The sequence below is a fragment of the Saccostrea echinata genome, unplaced genomic scaffold (genome assembly GCF_033153115.1).
Source record: "Saccostrea echinata isolate AGI-Se365-2 ecotype Australia unplaced genomic scaffold, CSIRO_AGI_Sech_v1 ptg000025l, whole genome shotgun sequence".
In the NCBI taxonomy this organism is placed as follows: Eukaryota; Metazoa; Mollusca; class Bivalvia; order Ostreida; family Ostreidae; genus Saccostrea; species Saccostrea echinata.
Genome location: NW_026889774.1, coordinates 2,448,217 through 2,458,487, shown reverse-complemented (window position 1 = coordinate 2,458,487; position 10,271 = coordinate 2,448,217). Strand labels below are relative to the sequence as shown.

Below are 10,271 nucleotides of genomic sequence, written 5' to 3'. Positions count from 1 at the left end.
CACATGTTATACCAACTGTGTGTCCAGCACAGGTATAAAGTAATGAAATGCATAAACTAATTACATAAACTAAAGAGTCAATTATTCTAAAGTACAGTGTAAATGTGCAACTTCTCACTTTTTAAGGAGACAAAATGAATAGAAAAATACTAATATATTGAATTTGTGGGTAATATGGCCCTCAAACGAAAAATGACTGCTATGAGTTTAATGCGATTTTTTCCATATTCAAGAAAGATTAGTTCCTCTCACTCTTTGACTGGAAAAGTATGCCTGACATGCTTGCTTATTATTTGATATAATTAATTAAAATAACTATATTTTTGTGGATTCTGGCCAACTCTTACAATGTTTGTTCAGAAATAAAGATGAAAAAATCTATCTTAATAGCCTCCATTTTTTGACATGGAAATAATCATCACGACAACTCCTCTTTGTCAGGTTGACTTATAGACTCTCTATGAACACTTTGTCTATCTGCCTCGTTTTCAGTTTGGGTACTTGACCGCCTCTCTGATGATCGATGAATCTTCACATGTAATTAGAAGAATGTACACCTTTATATGTATACTCTCCTCTACTTTCATTGAAATATTGCTCTGACAAATCATTAATATTAAAACTAAGAAACTTATATACTGTTTCCAAAAAATAATAGAATTAAACCTACCGAGTTTGGAACACTTATACTGCCATCTATCGGCTCAATATGACTGCCCTCCATATAAACGTTCTGATCCTCCCCATTTGTATTTATAGACGCCATACTGTGCATGCTGACACTTCTGTGTTTCTCCGGCGCCACATGTAAAAATATTCTCACGATTTGTTCCGAGTTGGATTTCAACTTCTCTTCATTCTCCTTGTATAGAGGATTATGAGTGGTGTTTGGATCGAAATAAAAGTTTGATCTAGAAATTGTACTGTTTTCCAGTTTATCCAGACTGAGAGAACTACGACTGCTGCAAAAGATAAAATCGGTAAAAACTTAAATTTGATTGAGGATGATGTTATAGTGAACGAAAATACTGTAGAATTTTCTTCCAATAAGAAATTAGGTTGTTCCTGTATCATATTGAAAAATCACTAAACGTACCAAAAGATCGTCACTAGAATACTATAAAAAAGAATACTTTGCGATGGTTTGAATTTCACTATGTTCGCAATGAAAGAATTTTCCGAGAACATTAAGCCTTCGTGAATATTGTCGACAATGTAGATTCACATTTTGATCATTGGATATATGCCATTCATTTAAAACCCCGATTTCTTATTCCGTACTTGAAAAATAATAAACCTTTGAAATTCATTGGGAACATGAAGTAAATGGCAACTGCATGTTTAAAGTTAGTTTCCTGATAAATTTATTGTAAATAATTTACCGTAACTTTCTGTTTTTCAAGGAATAATTTTTAAAATTACAAATATTTGATAATGAGAAATTCAGTGACTGTGAAATTAAAACCACCGCGAAATATAGCAACATGTAAAATCGAGAAAATATTAAACACATGGAATTAAAGACGTTGACAGTAGTAGTATTTTCTTTTTCTTTGTACATTATTTGACTAAAGATGTTTTAATAATTTACCCACCTTACAAGAAGTTTCTTTTGCTCGTGGACTTTTCTACACACACAAATAAAGGCAATGATGATAAAAAGTATTATCCCCCCTCCAACACCTGCAGTAATACTGATCATGGTCATATTGTTCGTTTCCTTTTCCTCCTTTTTTAACGTTTCCATTTTCTCGCATTTTTCTCCTAAATACACGATTTTAGAGTCGTTGGATTGTTTACAGCTGAAAGGCACAATTGATAATTTTGCGGATACCATATTTATCAACATTTTAATTTCACTATTTGAAGCTCGACAAGATGTTTTACTAGATACCACCAAAATTTCCCATATTTATAAACGGTTTAATTACAAATAATTATGTGGAAATTGCGAATTACACTTACAAGCACTTTGGTAGTTTTGTTTTTGAATCAACAAAGCAGGTTCCATGTTTTCCACAATTGAGGTCTAAACACAAATGTCTACACTTAGCTTCTTCTTCGCTGAAGTCACATCTGTAATCATCTGTAGGACACGTGCAGGCTTTATTTCGCTCATTTATAAGTTCACCTGTAAAAAAATTTATGTACGTCCATATATTTTTATATCTAAGATAGTTACATGTACATTGGCAATTCATTGGATACTATACATGTAATGTTCCAACAGATTCATATTATGACACTTTTGAAATAGTCTGTAAATAACCGCAAAAATATAAAGTAACGTAAACTCTGTTGGAAATAATAACGACAATTCAAGATTTACTTTTAGTTCATGCTCGACATTTTACTTTTAGAATTTGTAAAGGAAAAGATATCGAATCCTTTAAAATTTGCAAAGTTAGAATTAGCATTGTAAAGAAATAGACACTATAAGGTCAAACGACACGTTCCTCAAATATAAATTTCTTCCCAAAAATTTGTAATTGAAGTATTGCTACTTAAACATGTTTACATCTCAAGAAATTGAGATACCTTTCCAGGCATTTGTGCAAGATACCAGAGGGTTGTGTTTCCCATATAATCCTATTTGAAATCACTTGTATTTTTTTTCTAAGACATTTGAAAACAGTCTAGAAATCACAAGATATCAATTATGAATATGTTTTGTACATTAGAAGAGAAACAAAACATGTATTTGAGGAACGTGTCATCAGACCTTAAAAGCATTATGGAAATCTAGTTAATATTATTAAGTACATTACTTGTAAGATCACGTATGTTGGCATCCTTTAAGGTTTTGTCGACATTGACAGGAAAACCAAAGAAAACCGGTTCATTTTGAGTCCAGTGAGTAGCAGTCGTCATTAGCTGGTCCGTCACATGATCAATATCTTTTTCTGTCGACAAAGCTGCACCAGCAACACTCACGGAATAGTTTACTCGAATGCTTCCATAGCTATTGAACAACATCAATATACTTAAAAAACAAAAAAGCATGCAATATTTTTATATCATATCATGTTAGCAAAGCTAAGTTAAATTCCAAAATGTCTTTTGAAATGATTTTATTTTACTTCTTTGCATTTTAAACTAAATACATAATGAATCAAATTTTATACCTGAAACTATTTATTATAACCATCAGAAAGCCAGGGGTTTCCTTAAATCGTGCGCTGAGCTTTAAGGCAAAATAAAAAAAATATTTTACCAGTGTTTCTGTAAAAAGTATCTTACATGTATTCATAATATCTACAATCACAAAAACAAAACACCGAAAAAGCGTTGTGAAGAAGCCGAATGTTTTTGGTAAAGATCAGTAGAAAAAGTATTCATAGACGTAGAAAATGTAGAGAAACATACCACTTCTTGAACAGTTTTCATCGTTTCCTTGTATAAATCACTAGACTGATCCAGCAGTTTGTCGTCAAAACTTTTATCAATGTAAACAGCAAAGGAAACCATCACAGCTCCTACAAGTATGTTGAATTTTATTAATATCGAGAACTCGAGGATTTTAACGATGTGTTCTACATACAGTGACCATTTTAGAATAGGGGTTTTATATGAAAGTACAAAGAAAAAAACCACAAACCAATTTGGGGCCTCACACTCCCGATTGATGAAGATTGAGGTATAGCAGTTGAGGGTCTTTGAGATATGGTAGTTGAGGAAGTCTGAGATAAAGTATTTGAGGTCTTTTGAGATATTGTACTTGAGTGTGCTTGAGATGTGGTAGTTGAATGGGATCTTGTAGGTAGAGATTCTGTGGTTGATAGCTGATCTAATACTGTTGATTTTAATCTTTCTGATGAAGTGACAAGTGGATGGGTTGTTGTTTTAGCGACGTGTTGAGTGGAAGCTGTAGTTCTCTCTGAAGGCGTTGATGTTGTTGATGTAGGTGCTGTTGACAAAGTCGTATGATGTTGTGAGATTGTGTTTGAAATTTTGGGTTCCGTTGTTGTATCTAAAGATGAAGGAAAATAAAATCATTATTAAAGAAATTAACAATTAATTAATTCATTCTGATACAACTTTTTTTTCAGTCTCATAATGTTATTATTTTAAACATACAGTAATCTTAAAGAATAACTTTTGTTCAAGTTTAAAAAAAATTACGTTAGATTTTATGAATAAGATTGCTTAGAAGAAAGTTTTATCCTTTTGCACTATACTATATACAATGATTACCAAATTGTAAGCAAAGCTTAAAAAGACAATCCTGTTGAAAAATAACTAATGAATTTTGGCAAATTCTAGGTAGTAAATCATTGAAATTGAAATTGAATAGAAACAAGTTTTCTATCAATAGATTTATTACCAGTACAGAGAGGTAGTCCTCTACAAGGTTGTGTGTCTGTGTCGTTGCCCTTACAAGCTCTGCCGCTATTTCGTGGAACTGGGTTATTACATTTCCTGGTTGACGTGTGGAAAGCCAATCCACATGTGGCAGTGCACTCTGAGTATGGCGTCCAAGGCGACCAGCCGCCATTAACTGTGAAAGATTAACATAAGATGTAAAGAATAAAAAGGAATTTTGTTTTGGTGAATTTTGCGATTACAGTGACCTTTACTGACGCCAAGCTTTGATTTTGAGAAACTTTCTGCATTCTCATCCGGTTATTTAAATACTTTTTGTGCTTTAACCTGGACATGGACCGTTGTTGCATGTGTTGCGTGAGAAACTTGTTCCTTTACAATTTTTTCCGCCATTCTTTGGCTCTGGATGTGTACAGAACCGAAGCCGGATTATCGACCCCGTACCACAAGTTACCGAACAAGACGCATTTGACCAGGGTGACCATCCACCGTTGACTGGGTTTAATGTTTTACTATTTGGTGTAGCTATAAAGATATTGAGATTTGGGCACATATACATGTACATGTCATCAGATGTATTCAAAGCAGACCACTACCTTAAATTTTTAATTCAAAACAGAATCTAAATCTTTCAAGATACTTACATGTCACTGCAGGTGTACGAGATGTAGTTGATGAAAAAATCGTTGTTTCTGAAAAGAAAGTGAATTTTGAAATTACTTTAAAATTTATTAGAGTTACTTATAATTTAGACTTAATATATTTCTTTAGAATTTCGCATAGTCTTCGTTATCTTAAAATATATTGAATAATGAACACACAAAAATAAAAAAAAATGTAGTAATACGTAGACATTATGATACGGTGTAAAAACTTATGTGACAAACACGCAAATATTGCAAAGTAAAAAAGAAGGGGACAAAGAAATTGAGGGAGTTCAAAGCAAATTAAATACACAGGATAATAATTGTCCTTGGGATTGTTAAAAGAGCAAACAAAAGAAGCAATGGTTTTCCACATAGACATTCCATGCTCTACCTATGCATTTTCCAGCTTTGCATGCTGCTGTTTCACTGTCAGAACCAGAACATTGAAGACCCCCATTCTCGGGTGTGGGGTTTGTACATGAGCGAGTCCGTTTCTTGATACCGGTACCACAAGTGACAGAACACTCAGAAAAGGGCGACCAAGTACTCCATTGACCATTTACTGACAGAATAGTATGTAACCTTACATTTTATTTTTATAATCATGCAATTTCTTTTAAGAAGTCGGAAAAATATATATCACAAAAATACCTGGGCACAAAGGGAGATGAGGACATATTCGAGTGTCATTGCTTTTCCCCGAGCATGGCTGACCTCCAAACTGAGGGGGTGGATTAGTGCATGTCCTTGTAGATGTTTGATATCCCACACCACATGTTACCGTGCAAGCGGAGTATGATGTCCAAAGGGTCCATCCACCATTTACTGCAAAAAGAATTGTCAACAGTGACGCTAGCATCAAAATCTGGTCGATTATTTCAGTATTTGTTAAGTGCAATATCTGTCCTGATTTCAAAACAAGTCCTTAAAATACCATGTTCTGCACTTACAATCTAACGAAATACTGGTTCCATAAATATATTTCTAGACAATTTTCTTAAGGAAGCCAACTGGGATTTTTTGGTGTAAAAACTATAACGGAGAAACTCTTTAATTTAATATCAAGTATAGCCTACACTTACTTCAGCGTACATGCAAAGTTTCAGAAAATATACCGTTTGGGTATTTTATTAGGGACCATCTCAAAATACAGCTATAATCACTGTAGGATTGTATCTGGAAATGCCTTTTTCGCACTTCAATGCAAGTTGAAATACTACAATATATTTTTTGCAAGAATTATAATATATGATGCATAATACTATATTATGCATTATATAAAAGAAACACACAATTTTATTGCCTTGTTGTTTCCAGATTAGGTATATAAAATTGGTAAAGTTTACGAAAATTTTCTTGCTTTTATGGAGTGCTAAATTATGACAGACACTAAGGATTTATACAGAAAATCACTAAAAATCGATTTTCAGATGCCTGTGTTTAAATTTCAAAAGCATATATCTTATACTTTTTCTTTAATGATAATTTTATGACCCCCTCTTAAAAAACCTCAGTTTATCCTTAATTCAAAAACACACAATAACCACGTCCAACCACCTTTCAGATGAAAAATGGTTTTAAAAAATCAGTTGCAAGAGAATGTAAGTATTTTTTTTTTAACCTTGGGTTTCTTAATTTTGTTAAACATGATAAATAATATGTTAAAACACTTGCTTTAAAGCGTAAATACGTTTAATTCCAATATACTGCGCAAAGTATTGCGCAATGGAAACTCCAGTCGTCCCTCTTATGTAAAAATAAAATCATGTAAATTTTAATTGTAAACTGAACACACCATTTACTTTTTCATCTTAAACTGTGAATAAAGCACACGGAGTTATGACAAGTAAGAAAATGGCAAGCAAAACCGTCATATCAAAAAGCAAATTTACTTCCTGGCCTATGGCGACTGTGTTTTAAAAAAAATCATTACATTTAAGTACCATTGCTAATTTTGAGAACACTGTTTAATAAATGATTGAAACACTCACCAGGACACTCCTTTAACATACATGACGTAGACTCATATTGTGATCCAGGACAATTTAGACCCCCATTTTGGGGAGCAGGATTAGTGCACGTTCGGATTCTAATTTTTGATCCGCGCCCACACTGCACAGAACACTCTTTTCCCGTAGAAATCCATGAACTCCAGCCTCCGTCCACTTAAAGATGAATTGTGATATCTCATTGTAAAAGAATTGTATAAATTACATGAATCTTACACGAAGCTTAAATGAATCAGGTTAAGCGCATGCAAAACACGTGTAATACATGTTCTTGAGTAAATGACAAAGTTCTAAATGAACACACATAGGGTTGGGTTCAATGCGTTTTATAAAGAAAATTGAAATTCTAAATGAAAAATAACTATCTATGAATCTTTGTATGCTTTTTTCATTTGATTTTGTTTAAATTGCGTAAGTGTGCAATTGATATATGGTTCCAAAACTTAAACAGCATACGAACATGAAGGGAAAAAAACAAACCTTTAATTTAAAGACTATAGATCTCGCGCAAACTAACCCTATATTTTGGTGGAGTCCATTTTATAGAGAAAAGCATCAAGTGCAAATGGTCGTAATTATCCAAAGCGCATGAAATTAGTGTATGAAATGCATTTGTATAATAAATTGTATCAAAATTATTTAATCAATCTACAGAACAAACAAAGGTGATATGTTTAGTGTATTTCATAAAGAAATGGAGACATTTCTAATTGAAGCGCCATTTTTTGTATTCCCATGTGTACGTGAAAGGTTTTCAAGCATTTTCTTTTGTGGTTGCGCAAGCATGAGTAAGCAATTGGTTCCTACATTGACCAGAAAGCGCAGCATGGAGTCGATTTATACCTGGACACTCATTCGCTGTGCAAATTATAGATTCGCTTGCGTTTCCCGCGCATTCTAACCCCCCATATTGAGGTGGGGGATCATTACATGTGCGTGTTCTTGTCCTTGTTCCATTACCACATTTCACCGAACACTCAGAATAAGATGTCCAATTACTCCAGTTTCCATCGACTGTTAGAAGTAAACATGTCAATAAAATTTGTTTGCCGGTAGAACTACTTGAATGACTTTTTTCAGTAAAAAAACAAAACTCTAGTACAACTTTTATTATTTGTTATATCTAAAAATTAACAAGAAAGTGCAAGACCTCAATAAATCATTAAAAGCTGTATCAAAGATATATATATATATATATATATATATATATATATATATATATATATATATATATATATATATATATATATATATATATATATATAATATCTGGATCTGAGTATCAAATTAAATTCTACAGTAAAGAAATCTATAATTAAGCTGAAAACAGTCAGTGTAGAAAATTATGGAAATCAACATTTATATTTTAACATATATTGTTCACTAACTTGCGCAGAGAGGTAGTCCTCTACAACGTTGAGTGTCAATGTGTTTTCCTTCACACAGTTTGCCGCCATTTTGTGGAGCCGGATTGTTACATGTCCTTGTGGAAGTGTGGAAAGCTATTCCACACGTCGCAGTGCATTCTGAGTAAGGCGTCCAAGGTGACCAACCGCCATTTACTATGAGCAAATATAAATCATGTGTCGTTTTATTTTTCATAAGCAGTTTTTCATCTTGAAAATTATTCATTTAACTAAAAATTTCTAAGTTAAATATACCATTTTATTTTATTGACATGAACTTAATGGCATGCCTTGTGTTACAATCAAAACCATTCCAGAAAGACAAAAAGTTAAATATTATTACGGAATTTAAGAAAGAGATCAACTTATCAGATAGTTTTACCGGGGCATGGATTATTGAAGCACTGTTTGCGTTCAAAGGGCAACCCCACACAATACGCTCCGCCATTTTTAGGCACAGGTTTTGTACATGAGCGAATTCGGATTATAGAACCAGTACCACAAGACACCGAACACGAAGCATTAGACCAGGAAGACCACCCTCCATCAACTATAAAGACAAATTATGTGACATGTCACTTATAATTTGATAACATAAAATTATTCAATGATTATAGCACAAAGAAATTGCCTTAAACCTTTTTTAAGGTTAGAAAATCAAATGAAATACAGTTTGTAAAAAACGATCTTTTAATTGATATTGGATATTCAGATGGCAGAAAACCCTTCCGTATTTTTCGATAGACTTCTTTAATTTTGAGACATACCGAGGGAATTCATAGAATAACTACATTGTAAATTTACTAAGTCAAAACTGCAATTTCTCATAATTTTTCTTGAAATTCAAATTGCTTAAAATGGGGGAAGGGGTGTACTACTGATTCAAAAAGATTTCATTTCGGATACTCGTACATTACATACTTAACATCCATTCAAAACTTGATCAGTATTTTTACAACGCAGTAAAAGAAAAGAAAAGATCTTCCTTAAATTGATATCTGAAGATTGAATTATACCATTTCTTTTATGTCCCATTTTACATGTTTGTCCAGTTTGACACCTCTTGTCATAAACCATCTCTAATAGTCAGAGTTATACAGAACTATCTTTTAATGTTTCTGCTTTATCCCCAGTATGAAAAGATTGTAAGAACTTAACTCCAGATCAAAAACATTTTACAAATTGGAAATACATGTATATAGGGATAACAATATTTAATTTGACACTTTTTGTCTTTTATACCAGTATCAGACATCCAAAAGCTCCTGGGTCTTTACCTCTTCCATATTTGTTTGTATAAAGGTGTTCTTTGACCTTTATCGATTAAATTTTGGCCTCTGGGTCATAATTTACTGATAAAAAAGATTATGGAGAAATATATTGCATTAATAGTATGAGGAATTCTGATTTATCGTGGTGATTTGATATGACATGTGCAATATAGTTCCGTCAATCAATAATTTAAATAAAATAAAGCAAATTAATTAAAGTTTTATTCACTGATGGGTAATTGTAAGGATGGGGTTATTGACAAAAAGTTTTATATATTGAGAATGTATTGGATTTCAGACTCCATTTATTTTTCAAAAGTTTAAGTTCTTAATGTTTTGTAATTGTTCCGGTGTATATTATTACTAATTATCTTCTCAATCATTGACAATTTTGTTTTCGTACATATCAAAAATATTTGTAATGCAACGCATCAGAATGCCACACGAGAGAACTTTCACACAAAATTCCATTTTAAAAAATCCTTGAATGTTTTTGAACGATATGTAAAAATTACAAAATCTAACAGAATCATTGATGAGATGAGTTTAATCTGCAAGAAAAATGAGTCTCTAAAAGCTATAATTTACTATAAAAAGTGCCATGATGCAAAAGAC

The 10,271-nt window shown here is 32.5% G+C and overlaps 1 pseudogene; it reads right to left on the bottom strand.

Moving 5' to 3' along the window:
• Positions 1-418: 418 nt before the first annotated feature.
• Positions 419-8,833, bottom strand: LOC133192424 (uncharacterized; annotated as a pseudogene).
• Between the last annotated feature and the right edge of the window lie 1,438 nt (positions 8,834-10,271).